This window comes from Scyliorhinus torazame, chromosome 19, assembly GCF_047496885.1.
Source record: "Scyliorhinus torazame isolate Kashiwa2021f chromosome 19, sScyTor2.1, whole genome shotgun sequence".
NCBI classification, from domain to species: Eukaryota; Metazoa; Chordata; class Chondrichthyes; order Carcharhiniformes; family Scyliorhinidae; genus Scyliorhinus; species Scyliorhinus torazame.
In genome coordinates this window covers 13,502,465-13,518,426 of record NC_092725.1, presented here as the reverse complement: position 1 = coordinate 13,518,426, position 15,962 = coordinate 13,502,465, and positions in this window count along the sequence as shown.

Here is a 15,962-nt window from a genome sequence, read left to right as displayed (position 1 = left end):
TTTCCCCCTCTGGGACAGTGTCACAGTGTGTTAGATACTGTCCTTTCCCCCTCTGGGACAGTGTCACAGTGTGTTAGATACTGTCCTTTCCCCCTCTGGGACCGGGTGTCACAGTGTGTTAGATACACTGTCCATTCCCCCTCTGGGACCGGGTGTCGCAGTGTGTTAGATACACTGTCCTTTCCCCCTCTGGGACAGTGTCACGGTGTGTTAGATACACTGTCCTTTCCCCATCTGGGACAGTGTCGCAGTGTGTTAGATACACTGCCCTTTCCCCTTCTGGGACCGGGTGTCACAGTGTGTTAGATACACTGTCCTTTCCCCCTCTGGGACAGTGTCACAGTGTGTTAGATACACTGTCCTTTCCCCCTCTGGGACTGGGTGTCACAGTGTGTTAGATACACTGTCCTTTCCCCCTCTGGGACAGTGTCACAGTGTGTTTGATACACTGTCCTTTCCCCCTCTGGGACAGTGTCACAGTGTCGTTAGATACACTGTCCTTTCCCTCTCTGGGACAGTGTCACAGTGTGTTAGATACACTGTCCTTTCCCCCTCTGGGACCGGGTGTCACAGTGTGTTAGATACACTGTCCTTACCCTCTCTGGGACAGTGTCACAGTGTGTTAGATACACTGTCCTTTCCCCCTCTGGGACCGGGTGTCACAGTGTGTTAGATGCACTGTCCTTTCCCCCTCTGGGACAGTGTCACAGTGTGTTAGATACACTGTCCTTTCCCCCTCTGGGACCGGGTGTCACAGTGTGTTAGATACACTGTCATTTCCCTCTCTGGGATCGGGGGTCACAGTGTGTTAGATACACTGTCCTTTCCCCCTCTGGGACCGGGTGTCACAGTGTGTTAGATACACTGTCATTTCCCTCTCTGGGATCGGGGGTCACAGTGTGTTAGATACACTGTCCTTTCCCCCTCTGGGACCGGGTGTCGCAGTGTGATAGATACACTGTCCTTTCCCCCTCTGGGACAGTGTCACAGTGTGTTAGATACACTGTCCTTTCCCCCTCTGGGACAGTGTCACAGTGTGTTAGATACACTGTCCTTTCCCCCTCTGGACCGGGTGTCGCAGTGTGTTAGATACACTGTCCTTTCCCCCTCTGGGACAGTGTCACAGAGTGTTAGACACACTGTCCTTTCCCCCTCTGGGATAGTGTCACAGTGTGTTAGATACACTGTCCTTTCCCTCTCTGGGACAGTGTCACAGTGTGTTAGATGCACTGTCCTTTTCCCCTTCTGGGACCTGGTGTCACTGTGTTAGATGCACTGTCCTTTCCCCCTTCTGGGACCGGGTGTCGCAGTGTGTTAGATACACTGTTCTTTCCCCCTCTGGGACAGTGTCACAGTGTGTTAGATACACTGTCCTTTCCCCCTCTGGGACAGTGTCACAGTGTGTTAGATACACTGTCCTTTCCCCCTCTGGGACCGGGTGTCACAGTGTGTTAGATACACTGTCCTTTCCCCCTCTGGGACAGTGTCACAGTGTGTTAGATACACTGTCCTTTCCCCCTCTGGGACAGTGTCACAGTGTGTTAGATACACTGTCCTTTCCCCCTCTGGGACCGGGTGTCACATTGTGTTAGATACACTGTCCTTTCCCCCTCTGGACAGTGTCACAGTGTGTTTGATACACTGTCCTTTCCCCCTCTGGGACACTGTCACAGTGTGTTTGATACACTGTCCTTTCCCCCTCTGGGACAGTGTCACAGTGTGTTAGATACACTGCCCTTTCCCACTCTGGGACCGGGTGTCACAGTGTGTTAGATACACTGTCCTTTCCCCCTCTGGGACTGGGTATTACCGTTGTTAGATACACTGTCCTTTTGAACACTCTCCTTGCAGGAGTTCTACAGGAAGCTGGAAGTAAAGTTAGCAGACGAGGAATATGGCGAGAAGGTGAAACATGAGCCGCCAAAGTTGGTAACTCCGTATGTTCAAAAGACCGAGAACTACGAGGCTGGTAAGATATTTCCATAATTCCCCTACATTACAGACAGCATGTGGTTAAAAGAGCGCTTTACTCTGTATCTAACCCCGTGCTGTACCTGTCCTGGGAGTGTTTGATGGGAACAGTGTAGAGGGAGCTTTACTCTGTATCTAGCCCCGTGCTGTACCTGTCCTGGGAGTGTTTGATGGGGACAGTGTAGAGGGAGCTTTACTCTGTATCTAACCCCGTGCTGTACCTGTCCTGGGAGTGTTTGATGGGAACAGTGTAGAGGGAGCTTTACTCTGTATCTAACCCCGTGCTGTACCTGTCCTGGGAGTGTTTGATGGGACAGTGTAGAGGGAGCTTTACTCTGTATCTAGCCCCGTGCTGTACCTGTCCTGGGAGTGTTTGATGGGGACAGTGTAGAGGCAGCTTTACTTTGTATCTAACCCCGTGCTGTACCTGTCCTGGGAGTGTTTCATGGGGACAGTGTAGAGGGAGCTTTACTCTGTATCTAACCCCGTGCTGTAACCCGTCCTGGGAGTGTTTGATGGGGACAGTGTAGAGGGAGCTTTACTCTGTATCTAACCCCGTGCTTTACCTACCCTCTCTGTGATGACTGCTGCCCATCTTTCCTGCCAGTTGTGCATATTGAGGGTTCCTTGGGCAGGTTGCCGTGTCGACGTGCTACAGCCCCCGCCGGGCCATCGACGCCGTTCATGTGACATCATCTGAGGAGATTAGCCGAGTGCTGATCGGTGAGGTGAGGACTCGTCCTATTGTGGGGCCCCCTGTGTCTGGAGGGGGGGGGGGGAGAGGGGGGAGGGGGGAGGGGGAAGAGCGGAAGAGGAGGGGGGAAGAGGAGGGGGGAGCAGGGGTGTGGAGGGGAGGAGGGGGGAAGGAGAGTGGTGGGGAGAATTGGGGGGCAGTGAGGGGGGAAGAATGAGGGGAGGGGGGAGAATGAGGGGAGGAGGGTAAGAATGAGTGGGGAGAATGAGCAGGGAGGGAGAATGAATGAGGTGGGAGTGGGGCATGAATGAGGGGTGAGGTAGGAGATGATTGAGGGGAGATGGGAGGGTTAATGAGGGGGTACAGAGGAAGGAGGAGTGATGGGGAGGGAGAAATTTGGCTCGGGGGGCAGGGGGGTGGGGTGCAAAAGACAGAAAAAGGGAGCCTTGCTCCCTGTACGGTCTGGCTCAAGGAGCGAAAGAGGAGGAGGGGGAGGCCGGGGGAAGGAGTGTGGGGGGCCTCCCCGCTCTTCAGTCTGGAACATTCTGCCCACTGGCACTGGAGGGGTGCGAGGGTGTTGGGGAGGTGAGCTGGGCACGGGGGTGTCCATGTCGCGGTCCAGGACTCCCTCGAGGTTTGGCCTGATCCTCGCTTTCGACAGAGGTTGGTTCCTCTTGCTGAATGGGAGGGAGGGTCATGGTAACAAGGCAAAAAAATTGAGGGGGAGGTGAAGTGTTTTTGGGGAGGGGGGGGGGGAGGAGGGGTGTCTGTGTCAAGGTGGCGCATCTGGAGCCCATTTTGAAGAGCTTCCAATGCCTCCAACCCGCGTGAGATTGGCAAGCCTGAGGCAGTAGGCCGCAGCGAAAACTGGACCTTCCCTGCTCTGTGTCCCCTTCTTGGTTTGGTGTGTGTGTTGGGGGGGGAAGGGGAGAGATGGGGGGGGGGGGGTGGTGGGGACAGCCGAGTGATTGGGAGTTGCGGCAGGGGCCTGCTCCGTTAGGCTTCTTGGCCATTTCGAGTTTTATGACGCTCTTTCTTTCGCATTTTTTCTTTTGGCCCATTGAATTGACTGTTCCGCTCCCGTCGCTGCCCCACTCTCTGCCTAGGACCTGAAGACTGTTGGCCGAGAGCGACTGCGCCTCTTAAAACACCATTGAGAAGGTGAGAATTCTGACCCAGGACTGGGAGGAAGTAAGTTGTTCACTTTCCTTTGTTTGATTCTTTGCGCGATGTGGGTGAGAGTCCGGCCCCCAACCACCTTCAGCTGCTTCAACAATGACCTTCCCTCCATCGTACGGTCAGAAGTGGCGATGTTTGCGGGTGACTGCACCATGTTCACCATTCGCGACTCCTCAGATAATGAACCGTCCCTGTCCAAATGCAGCAAGACCTGGACAATATCCAGGCTCGGGGCTGACAAGGGGCAAGTTACATTCGCGCCACACAAGTGCCCGGCAATGACCATCTCCTACAAGAGATGATCTAACCACTGCCCTTATTCAATGGCATTCCCATCGCTGAATCTCCCACAATCAACATCCTGGGGGTTCCCATTGACCATAAACTGGACCCAGCCACATAAACACTGCGGCTCCCAGAGCAGGTCAGAGGCTGGGAATCCTGCGGAGAGTAACTCACCTCCTGACCCCCCCAAAGCCTGTCCACCATCGACAAGGACACAAGTCAGGAGTGTGATGGGACCCTCTCCACTTGCCTGGATGGGTGCGGCTCCCAACAACACTGGAGAAGCTCAACACCATCCAGGACAAAGCAGCTCCCGCTCGATCTGATACGCTAACCCCCACCTTCCACACCCGCTTCCCCCCCCCCCCCCCCCCCCCACCGACGCACCGCGGCAGCCGTGTGTACCGTCTACAAGATGCACGGCAGCCACTCGCTGAGGCTCCTTCAACAGCACCTTCCAAACCCGCCACCTCTCCCACCCAGAGAGACAAGGGGCAGCAGAGGCCCGGGAACACCCACCGCCTGCAAGCTCCCCCTCCGAGCCCCCCCCCCCCCCCCCCCACACACACACACCCTGACTGTGAAATATCTCGGCCGTTCCTTCACTGTCGCTGGGTCAGAATCCCGGCATTCCCTCCCTAACAGCACGGTGGGTGTACCTACAGTTACATAACTTAAGCGAGAAATGATTAATTTTTTTCTTTCTGTCCATCTTTCTCTTCACACTCAACCTTGCTCCGACAGATGTACATGGTGCTCCTGGACGTGGAGCAGATCGACAAGAGGATGGCCCTTGTCGGAGAGCGAGAACGAGACACCATGATGGAGAAACGAGAGGCGAAAGTCAAGTGGCTTTATGAGAGTCTGCACTTCGAGCAGTGTGATGGGGACAAAGAGTGAGTGGACACTGTCCTTTCCCCCTCTGGGACAGTGTCACAAGTGTGTTAGATACACTGTCCTTTCACCCTCTGGGACAGTGTCACAGTGTGTTAGATACACTGTCCTTTCTCCCTCTGGGACAGTGTCACAGTGTGTTAGATACACTGTCCTTTCCCCCCTCTGGGACAGTGTCTCAGTGTGTTAGATACACTGTCCTTTCCCCCTCTGGGACCGGGATTCACAGTGTGTTAGATACACTGTCCTTTCTCCCTGTGGGACAGTGTCACAGTGTGTTAGATACACTGTCCTTTCCCCCTCTGGGACAGTGTCACAGGGTGTTAGATACACTGTCCTTTCCCCCTCTGGGACCGGGTGTCACTGTGTTAGATACACTGTCCTTTCCCCCTCTGGGACCGGGTGTCACAGTGTGTTAGATACACTGTCCTTTCCCACTCTGGGACAGTGTCACAGTGTGTTAGATACACTGTCCTTTCCCCCTCTGGGACCGGGTGTCACAGTGTGTTACATACACTGTCCTTGCCCCCTCTGGGACAGTGTCACCGTGTGTTAGATACACTGTCCTTTTCCCCCTCTGGGACCGGGTGTCACAGTGTGTTCGATACACTGTCCTTTCCCCCTCTGGGACAGTGTCACAGTGTGTTAGATACACTGTCCTTTCCCCCTCTGGGACAGTGTCACAGTGTGTTAGATACACTGTCCTTTCCCCCTCTGGGACAGTGTCACAGTGTGTTAGATACACTGTCCTTTCCCCCTCTCGGACCGGGTGTCACAGTGTGTTAGATACACTGTCCTTTCCCCCTCTGGGACAGTCTCACAGTGTGTTAGATACACTGTCCTTTCCCCCTCTGGGACCGGGTGTCACAGTGTGTTAGATACACTGTCCTTTCCCCCTCTGGGACCGGGTGTCACAGTGTGTTAGATATACTGCCCTTTCCCCCTCTTGGACAGTGTCACAGTGTGTTAGATACACTGTCCTTTCCCACTCTGGGACAGTGTCACAGTGTGTTAGATACACTGTCCTTTCCCCCTCTGGGACAGTGTCACAGGGTGTTAGATACACTGTCCTTTCCCCCTCTGGGACCGGGTGTCACAGTGTGTTAGATACACTGTCCTTTTCCCCCTCTGGGACCGGGTGTCACAGTGTGTTAGATACACTGTCCTTTCCCCATCTGGGATAGTGTCACAGTGTGTTAGATACACTGTCCTTTCCCCCTCTGGGACAGTGTCACAGTGTGTTAGATACACTGTCCTTTCCCCCTCTGGGACAGTATCACAGTGTGTTAGATACACTGTCCTTTCCCTCTCTGGGACAGTGTCACAGGGTGTTAGATACACTGTCCTTTCCCCCTCTGGGACCGGGTGTCACAGTGTGTTAGATACACTGTCCTTTCCCCCTCTGGGACAGTGTCACAGTGTGTTAGATACACTGTCCTTTCCCCCTCTGGGACAGTGTCACAGTGTGTTACATACACTGTCCTTTCCCCCTCTGGGACAGTGTCACAGTGTGTTAGATACACTGTCCTTTCTCCCTCTGGGACAGTGTCACAGTGTGTTAGATACACTGTCCTTTCCCCCTCTGGGACCGGGTGTCACTGTGTTAGATACACTGTCCTTTCCCCCTCTGGGACAGTGTCACAGTGTGTTAGATACACTGTCCTTTCCCCCTCTAGGACCAGGTGTCACAATGTGTTAGATACACTGTCCTTTCCCCCTCTGGGACCGGGTGTCACTGTGTTAGATACACTGTCCTTTCCCCCTCTGGGACAGTGTCACAGTGTGTTAGATACACTGTCCTTTCCCCCTCTGGGACCAGGGTGTCACTGTGTTAGATACACTGTCCTTTCCCCCTCTGGGACAGTGTCACAGTGTGTTAGATACACTGTCCTTTCCCCCTCTGGGACAGTGTCACAGTGTGCTAGATACACTGTCCTTTCCCCCTCTGGGAAAGTGTCACAGTGTGTTAGATACACTGTCCTTTCCCCCCTGGGACAATGTCACAGTGTGTTAGATACACTGTCCTTTCCCCCTCTGGGACAGTGTCTCAGTGTGTTAGATACACTGTCCTTTCCCCCTCTGGGACAGTGTCTCAGTGTGTTAGATACACTGTCCTTTCCCCCTCTGGGACCGGGTGTCACTGTGTGTTAGATACACTGTCCTTTTCCCCTCTGGGACCGGGTGTCACAGTGTGTTAGATACACTGTCCTTTCCCCCTCTGGGACAGTGTCACAGTGTGTTAGATACACTGTCCTTTCCCCCTCTGGGACCGGGTGTCACAGTGTGTTAGATACACTGTCCTTTCCCCCTCTGGGACAGTGTCACAGTGTGTTAGATACACTGTCCTTTCTCCCTCTGGGACAGTGTCGCAGTGTGTTTGATACACTGTCCTTTCCCCCTCTGGGACCGGGTGTCACAGGGTGTTAGATACACTGTCCTTTCCCCCTTTGGGACAGTGTCACAGTCTGTTAGATACACTGTCCTTTCCCCCTCTGGGACCGGGTGTCACAGTGTGTTAGATACACTGTCCTTTCCCCCTCTGGGACAGTGTCACAGTGTGTTAGATACACTGTCCTTTCCCCCTCTTGGACCGGGTGTCACAGTGTGTTAGATACACTGCCCTTTCCCCCTCTGGGACAGTGTCACAGTGTGTTAGATACACTGTCCTTTCCCCCTCTGGGACCGGGTGTCACAGTGTGTTAGATACACTGTCCTTTCCCCCTCTGGGACAGTGTCACAGTGTGTTAGATACACTGTCCTTTCCCCCTCTTGGACCGGGTGTCACAGTGTGTTAGATACACTGTCCTTTCCCCCTCTGGGACAGTGTGTTAGATACACTGTCCTTTCCCCCTCTGGGACCGGGTGTCACAGTGTGTTAGATACACTGTCCTTTCCCCCTCTGGGACAGTGTCACAGTGTGTTAGATACACTGTCCTTTCCCCCTCTTGGACCGGGTGTCACAGTGTGTTAGATACACTGTCCTTTCCCCCTCTGGGACAGTGTCACAGTGTGTTAGATACACTGTCCTTTCCCCCACTGGTACCGGGTGTCACAGTGTGTTAGATACACTGTCCTTTCCCCCTCTGTGACAGTGTCACAGTGTGTTAGATACACTGTCCTTTCCCCCTCTTGGACCGGGTGTCAGTGTGTTAGATACACTGTCCTTTCCCCCTCTGGGACAGTGTCACAGTGTGTTAGATACACTGTCCTTTCCCCCTCTGGGACAGTGTCACAGTGTGTTAGATACACTGTCCTTTCCCCCTCTGGGACAGTGTCACAGTGTGTTAGATACACTGTCCTTTCCCCCTCTGGGACAGTGTCACAGTGTGTTAGATACACTGTCTTTTCCCCCTCTGGGACCGGGTGTCACAGTGTGTTAGATACACTGTCCTTTCCCCCTCTGGGACAGTGTCACAGTGTGTTAGATACAATGTCCTTTCCCCTTCTTATTGTGTTTTGTGTAGGGTTCAGGGAGATGATTGTTCAATACCCACCTGAGGTCTTTATTTATTTATTTTTGGTTACAGGATGTCCAGATTTTCCCAAGTGTTGGGTATCCAGAAGGGCAAGAAATTGGTTTCCCGAGTGTTGTCCATTCTCCCAGCATGCTATGGGTTTGAGGTTGCCTTCGCCATTAGTGTACGTCTTTCAAGTTTAACCCAGATGGACACCGAGGAGGTGAGTACCACCCACCGCACTGTCAGAGGGTCAGTACTGAGGGAGTGCTGCACTGTCAGAGGGTCAGTACTGAGGGAGTGCTGCACTGTCAGAGGGTCAGTACTGAGGGAGTGCCGCACTGTCAGAGGGTCAGTACTGAGGGAGTGCTGCACTGTCAGAGGGTCAGTACTGAGGGAGTGCCGCACTGTCAGAGTGACAGTACTGAGGGAGTGCCGCACTGTCAGAGGGTCAGTACTGAGGGAGTGCTGCCCTGTCAGAGGGTCAGTACTGAGGGAGTGCTGCCCTGTCAGAGGGTCAGTACTGAGGGAGTGCCGCACTGTCAGAGGGTCAGTACTGAGGGAGTGCCGCACTGTCAGAGGGTCAGTACTGAGGGAGTGCCGCACTGTCAGAGGGTCAGTACTGAGGGAGTGCTGCCCTGTCAGAGGGTCAGTACTGAGGGAGTGCCGCACTGTCAGAGGGTCAGTACTGAGGGAGTGCCGCACTGTCAGAGGGTCAGTACTGAGGGAGTGCCGCACTGTCAGAGGGTCAGTACTGAGGGAGTGCCGCACTGTCAGAGTGTCAGTACTGAGGGAGTGCTACACTGTCAGAGGGTCAGTACTGAGGGAGTGCCACACTGTCAGAGGGTCAGTACTGAGGGAGTGCTGCACTGTCAGAGGGTCAGTACTGAGGGAGTGCTGCCCTGTCAGAGGGTCAGTACTGTGGGAGTGCCGCACTGTCAGAGGGTCAGTACTGAGGGAGCGCCGCACTGTCAGAGGGTCAGTACTGAGGGAGTGCCGCACTGTCAGAGGGTCAGTACTGAGGGAGTGCCGCACTGTCGGAGGGTCAGTACTGAGGGAGTGTCGCACTGTCGGAGGGTCAGGACTGAAGGAGCGCTGCACTGTCAGAGGGTCTGTACTGAGGGAGTGCCGCACTGTTAGAGGGTCAGTACTGAGGGAGTGCCGCACTGTCGGAGGGTCAGTACTGAGGGAATGCGGAACTATCAGAGGGTCAGTACTGAGGGAGTGCCGCACTGTCAGAGGGTCAGTACTGAGGGAGTGCTACACTGTCAGAGGGTCAGTACTGAGGGAGTGCCGCACTGTCAGAGGGTCAGTACTGAGGGAGCACCGCACTGTCAGAGGGTCAGTAAAGAGGGAGCGCCGCACTGTCAGAGGGTCAGTACTGAGGGAGTGCCGCACTGTCAGAGGGTCAGTACTGAGGGAGTGCCGCACTGTCAGAGGGTCAGTACTGAGGGAGTGCCGCACTGTCAGAGGGTCAGTACTGAGGGAGTGCCGCACTGTCAGAGGGTCAGTACTGAGGGAGTGCCGCACTGTCAGAGGGTCAGTACTGAGGGAGTGCCGCACTGTCAGAGGGTCAGTACTGAGGGAGTGCCGCACTGTCAGTGGGTCAGTACTGAGGGAGCACTGCACTGTCAGACGGTCAGTACTGAGGGAGTGCTGCACTGTCGGAGGTTAATCCTGAGTGAGTGCCGCACTGTCGGAGGTTAATCCTGAGTGAGTGCCGCACTGTCGGAGGGTCAGTACTGAGGGAGTGCCGCACTGTCAGTGGGTCAGTACTGAGGGAGCACCGCACTGTCGGAGGGTCAGTACTGAGGGAGCGCTGCACTGTCAGAGGGTCAGTACTGAGGGAGCACCGCACTGTCAGAGGGTCAGTACTGAGGGAGTGTTGCACTGTCAGAGGGTCAGTACTGAGGGAGTGCCGCACTGTCAGAGGGTCAGTGCTGAGGGAATGCGGCTGTGTCTCGTGCTCTCTCTGCCTGACCTCTTCCTCTCCCTTTTAGACCCTCCCGCTCCTGTTTGCTCCACTGTCTGCGATCGTGAGCGGCCTCTCCTTCACCGAGCTGACCGAGGTCCTCCAGCTGCTGACTGGCCAGACTTTGGCCTCCCACCACCCCTTGCAGGCTGTGTTCCAGAACAAGGTAGGGCCCGGCCTGAGGCCTAGCTCCCCGTCGAGGGCCTCTGCCCCACCAACCGTCCGCTACTCCGGGCCTGTGCATGTGAGGGGTGTGTGAGGTCCCGGAAAGGTGAGGAGAGGGCAGGTCGGGATTGTGGACTGGTGAGGGTGGGGTGGGGTGGGGTGGGCGGTGTCGCAGTTAATCCAATCCTGGTGTCTTTTTGAGCGATGTCTGAGATGCCGCGGGGGAGGAGGGGCTGAAGGTGGGTATCGTTGGTGGAGGGGAGCAGGGAGTGCTCCCTGAGGGAGGGACGGAGGGTAATCCCAAGGGTGAGGGCGAGGGAGGGACCGAGGGTTGGCCTGGAAGCAAAGTGCGAGGGGGGGACAGGGGGAATTGTTGAGGGAGGGACACCCATAAGGGGTGATGTGTTGGGTGCTCTGCTACACAGACGAACCAACATGGTTGCGTATGGTACAACTGTTTTATTGCTAACATTTATTTCCAGGGGTAAGCTGGTTACTGAGGTTCGATCATAACCCTTGAATCTGTGGACTTATTCCTAATCCTATCTTGTAGTGGCCCTCAGCACATGGTGGCTGTCTGAGTGGCTTGTACTGAGCTCTGTGCCCTGAGCTGTCTCCTGCTGGAATGCACGGGAAGTGTCGTGTTCCCTGTTTTATACTGTGTATGCTCTTGCCTGTGATTGGCTGTGGTGTTGTGTGTTGATTGGTCCGTTGATCTGTCCATCAGTATGTATGTATGTTTGTGCTATGATGTTTACCTGAATATCATGACTAGGGGGACAGGGGTGTTATTGAGGGAGATGGTTCCGGAGAGACGAGGGATTGTTATCGAGGGCGCGGGATGGGGAGGGGGGTCTGAGTCGGAGTGAGGTCGACTCTCCTCTGATTGGGTCGGCCAGAGGTGAGGGATGTTTGTTTGGCCGCATCTCTTCACAGATGATAACTAACTCTATTCCAATTCTCCTCTCTCTCCCCCGCCTCCTTCTCTCTCTCCCCCGCCTCCTTCTCTCTCTCCCCCGCCTCCTTCTCTTTCTGCCCCGCCTCCTTCTCTTTCTGCCCCGCCTCCTTCTCCTTCTCCCCCGCCTCCTTCTCCTTCTCCCCCGCCTCCTTCTCCCCCGCCTCCTTCTCCTTCTCCCCCGCCTCCTTCTCCTTCTCCCCCGCCTCCTTCTCCTTCTCCCCCGCCTCCTTCTCCTTCTCCCCCGCCTCCTTCTCCTTCTCCCCCGCCTCCTTCTCCTTCTCCCCCGCCTCCTTCTCCTTCTCCCCCGCCCCCTTCTCCTTCTCCCCGCCCCCTTCTCCTTCTCCCCGCCTCCTTCTCCTTCTCCCCCGCCTCCTTCTCCTTCTCCCCCGCCTCCTTCTCCTTCTCCCCCGCCTCCTTCTCCTTCTCCCCCGCCTCCTTCTCCCCCGCCTCCTTCTCCTTCTCCCCCGCCTCCTTCTCCTTCTCCCCCGCCTCCTTCTCCTTCTCCCCCGCCTCCTTCTCCTTCTCCCCCGCCTCCTTCTCCTTCTCCCCCGCCTCCTTCTCCTTCTCCCCCGCCTCCTTCTCCTTCTCCCCCGCCCCCTTCTCCTTCTCCCCGCCTCCTTCTCCTTCTCCCCCGCCTCCTTCTCCTTCTCCCCGCCTCCTTCTCCTTCTCCCCGCCTCCTTCTCCTTCTCCCCCGCCTCCTTCTCCTTCTCCCCCGCCTCCTTCTCCTTCTCCCCCGCCTCCTTCTCCTTCTCCCCGCCTCCTTCTCCTTCTCCTTCGCCTCCTTCTCCTTCTCCCCCGCCTCCTTCTCCCCCGCCTCCTTCTCCCTCTCCCCCGCCTCCTTCTCCCTCTCCCCCGCCTCCTTCTCCTTCTCCCCCGCCTCCTTCTCCTTCTCCCCCGCCTCCTTCTCCTTCTCCCCCGCCCCCTTCTCCTTCTCCCCGCCTCCTTCTCCTTCTCCCCCACCTCCTTCTCCTTCTCCCCGCCTCCTTCTCCTTCTCCCCGCCCCCTTCTCCTTCTCCCCCGCCTCCTTCTCCTTCTCCCCCGCCTCCTTCTCCTTCTCCCCCGCCTCCTTCTCCTTCTCCCCGCCTCCTTCTCCTTCTCCTTCGCCTCCTTCTCCTTCTCCCCCGCCTCCTTCTCCCCCGCCTCCTTCTCCTTCTCCCCCGCCTCCTTCTCCCTCTCCCCCGCCTCCTTCTCCCTCTCCCCCGCCTCCTTCTCCCTCTCCCCCGCCTCCTTCTCCCTCTCCCCCGCCTCCTTCCCGCCTCCTTCTCCCTCTCCCCCGCCTCCTTCTCCTCTCCCCGCCTCCTTCTCCCTCTCCCCGCCTCCTTCTCCCTCTCCCCCCGCCTCCTTCTCCCTCTCCCCGCCTCCTTCTCCCTCTCCCCCGCCCCCTTCTCCTTCTCCCCGCCTCCTTCTCCTTCTCCCCGCCTCCTTGTCCTTCTCCCCCGCCTCCTTCTCCTTCTCCCCCGCCTCCTTCTCTCCTTCTCCCCCGCCTCCTTCTCCTTCTCCCCCGCCTCCTTCTCCTTCTCCCCGCCTCCTTCTCCTTCTCCCCGCCTCCTTCTCCTTCTCCCCCGCCTCCTTCTCTTCTCCCGCCTCCTTCTCCTTCTCCCCCGCCTCCTTCTCCTTCTCCCCCGCCTCCTTCTCCTTCTCCCCCGCCCCCTTCTCCTTCTCCCCGCCTCCTTCTCCTTCTCCCGCCCCCCTCTCCTCTCCCCGCCTCCTTCCCTCTCCCCCGCCTCCTTCTCCCCTCTCCCCCCCCCCCCTCTCCCCTCCTTCTCCCTCTCCCCCGCCTCCTTCTCCTTCTCCCCGCCTCCTTCTCCCTTCTCCCCCGCCTCCTTCTCCTTCTCCCCCGCCTCCTTCTCCTCTCCCCCGCCTCCTTCTCCCTCTCCCCCGCCTCTCTCCTCTCCCCCGCCTCCTTCTCCTCTCCCCCGCCTCCTTCTCCCTCTCCCCCGCCTCCTTCTCCCTCTCCCCCGCCTCCTTCTCCCTTCCCCCGCCTCCTTCTCCTCTCCCCCTCCTCCCTCTCCCCCGCCTCCTTCTCCCTCTCCCCCGCCTCCTTCTCCCTCTCCCCCGCCTCCTTCTCCCTCTCCCCCGCCTCCTTCTCCCTCTCCCCCGCCTCCTTCTCCCTCTCCCCCGCCTCCTTCTCCCTCTCCCCCGCCTCCTTCTCCCTCTCCCCCGCCTCCTTCTCCCTCTCCCCCGCCTCCTTCTCCCTCTCCCCCGCCTCCTTCTCCCTCTCCCCCGCCTCCTTCTCCCTCTCCCCCGCCTCCTTCTCCCTCTCCCCCGCCTCCTTCTCCCTCTCCCCCGCCTCCTTCTCCCTCTCCCCCGCCTCCTTCTCCCTCTCCCCCGCCTCCTTCTCCCTCTCCCCCGCCTCCTTCTCCCTCTCCCCCGCCTCCTTCTCCCTCTCCCCCGCCTCCTTCTCCCTCTCCCCCGCCTCCTTCTCCCTCTCCCCCGCCTCCTTCTCCCTCTCCCCCGCCTCCTTCTCCCTCTCCCCCGCCTCCTTCTCCCTCTCCCCCGCCTCCTTCTCCCTCTCCCCCGCCTCCTTCTCCCTCTCCCCCGCCTCCTTCTCCCTCTCCCCCGCCTCCTTCTCCCTCTCCCCCGCCTCCTTCTCCCTCTCCCCCGCCTCCTTCTCCCTCTCCCCCGCCTCCTTCTCCCTCTCCCCCGCCTCCTTCTCCCTCTCCCCCGCCTCCTTCTCCCTCTCCCCCGCCTCCTTCTCCCTCTCCCCCGCCTCCTTCTCCCTCTCCCCCGCCTCCTTCTCCCTCTCCCCCGCCTCCTTCTCCCTCTCCCCCGCCTCCTTCTCCCTCTCCCCCGCCTCCTTCTCCCTCTCCCCCGCCTCCTTCTCCCTCTCCCCCGCCTCCTTCTCCCTCTCCCCCGCCTCCTTCTCCCTCTCCCCCGCCTCCTTCTCCCTCTCCCCCGCCTCCTTCTCCCTCTCCCCCGCCTCCTTCTCCCTCTCCCCCCGCCTCCTTCTCCCTCTCCCCCGCCTCCTTCTCCCTCTCCCCCGCCTCCTTCTCCCTCTCCCCCGCCTCCTTCTCCCTCTCCCCCGCCTCCTTCTCCTCTCTCCCCGCCTCCTTCTCTCTCTCCCCGCCTCCTTCTCTCTCTCCCCCGCCTCCTCCTTCTCTCTCTCCCCCGCCTCCTCCTTCTCTCTCTCCCCCGCCTCCTCCTTCTCTCTCTCCCCCGCCTCCTCCTTCTCTCTCTCCCCCGCCTCCTCCTTCTCTCTCTCCCCCGCCTCCTCCTTCTCTCTCTCCCCCGCCTCCTCCTTCTCTCTCTCCCCCGCCTCCTCCTTCTCTCTCTCCCCCGCCTCCTCCTTCTCTCTCTCCCCCGCCTCCTCCTTCTCTCTCTCCCCCGCCTCCTCCTTCTCTCTCTCCCCCGCCTCCTCCTTCTCTCTCTCCCCCGCCTCCTCCTTCTCTCTCTCCCCCGCCTCCTCCTTCTCTCTCTCCCCCGCCTCCTCCTTCTCTCTCTCCCCCGCCTCCTCCTTCTCTCTCTCCCCCGCCTCCTCCTTCTCTCTCTCCCCCGCCTCCTCCTTCTCTCTCTCCCCCGCCTCCTCCTTCTCTCTCTCCCCCGCCTCCTCCTTCTCTCTCTCCCCCGCCTCCTCCTTCTCTCTCTCTCCCCCCCTTTCTCTGACTGCCCCCCCCATGCTCCCTCTATCTTTCTTTTCCCGCTTCTCCCCACCCCACTCCACTGCTCACTCTTTCACTCTCACCCCCTCTCTTCAGTTCAGCATCTCCTTCCTCTACGCCCTGCTCAGCCATGGGGAGCACCTCCTGTCATTGGACAGACCCATGGAGCCCTGCGTCGGAGATTTCGAGAAATGGTGAGTGTTTGTTTCCCGCACTCGGGAGTATTGTGCAGTCTCCTGTTCCTTTATTGGAGGAGGCACTAAGTTGCATTGGAGGCAGTTCAGAGGAAGTTCACTAGGTTGATTCCAGTGATGAGGGGTTTGTCGTACGAGGAGAGATTAAACAGTTCAGGCCGATACACTCTGGAGTTTAGAAGGACGAGGGGAGATCTAATTGACGTGTACAAGATGATAAACGGTCTGGATAAAGTAGACGTGGAGTGGATGCTTACTCTTGTGGAACATTCTAGAACGAGACGTCATAGTTTCAGGATAAGGGGGAGCAAATTTCAAACCGATTTGAGGAGAAACTACTCCTCCCGAAGGGTTGTGAATCTGTGGAATTCGCTCCCACAGGTGCATGCTGGGACAGTGAGTCAATTTCAGGAGGGGTTAGACAGATTTTTCATTGGGAATGGGTTGAAGGGTTATGGAGAACGGGCAGGACGGTGGGGTTGAGGCCGAATCACAGATTATCATAGAATTTACAGTGCAGAAGGAGGCCATTTGGCCCATCGAGTCTGCACCAGCTCTTGGAAAGAGCACCCCACCCAAGGTCAACACTTCCACC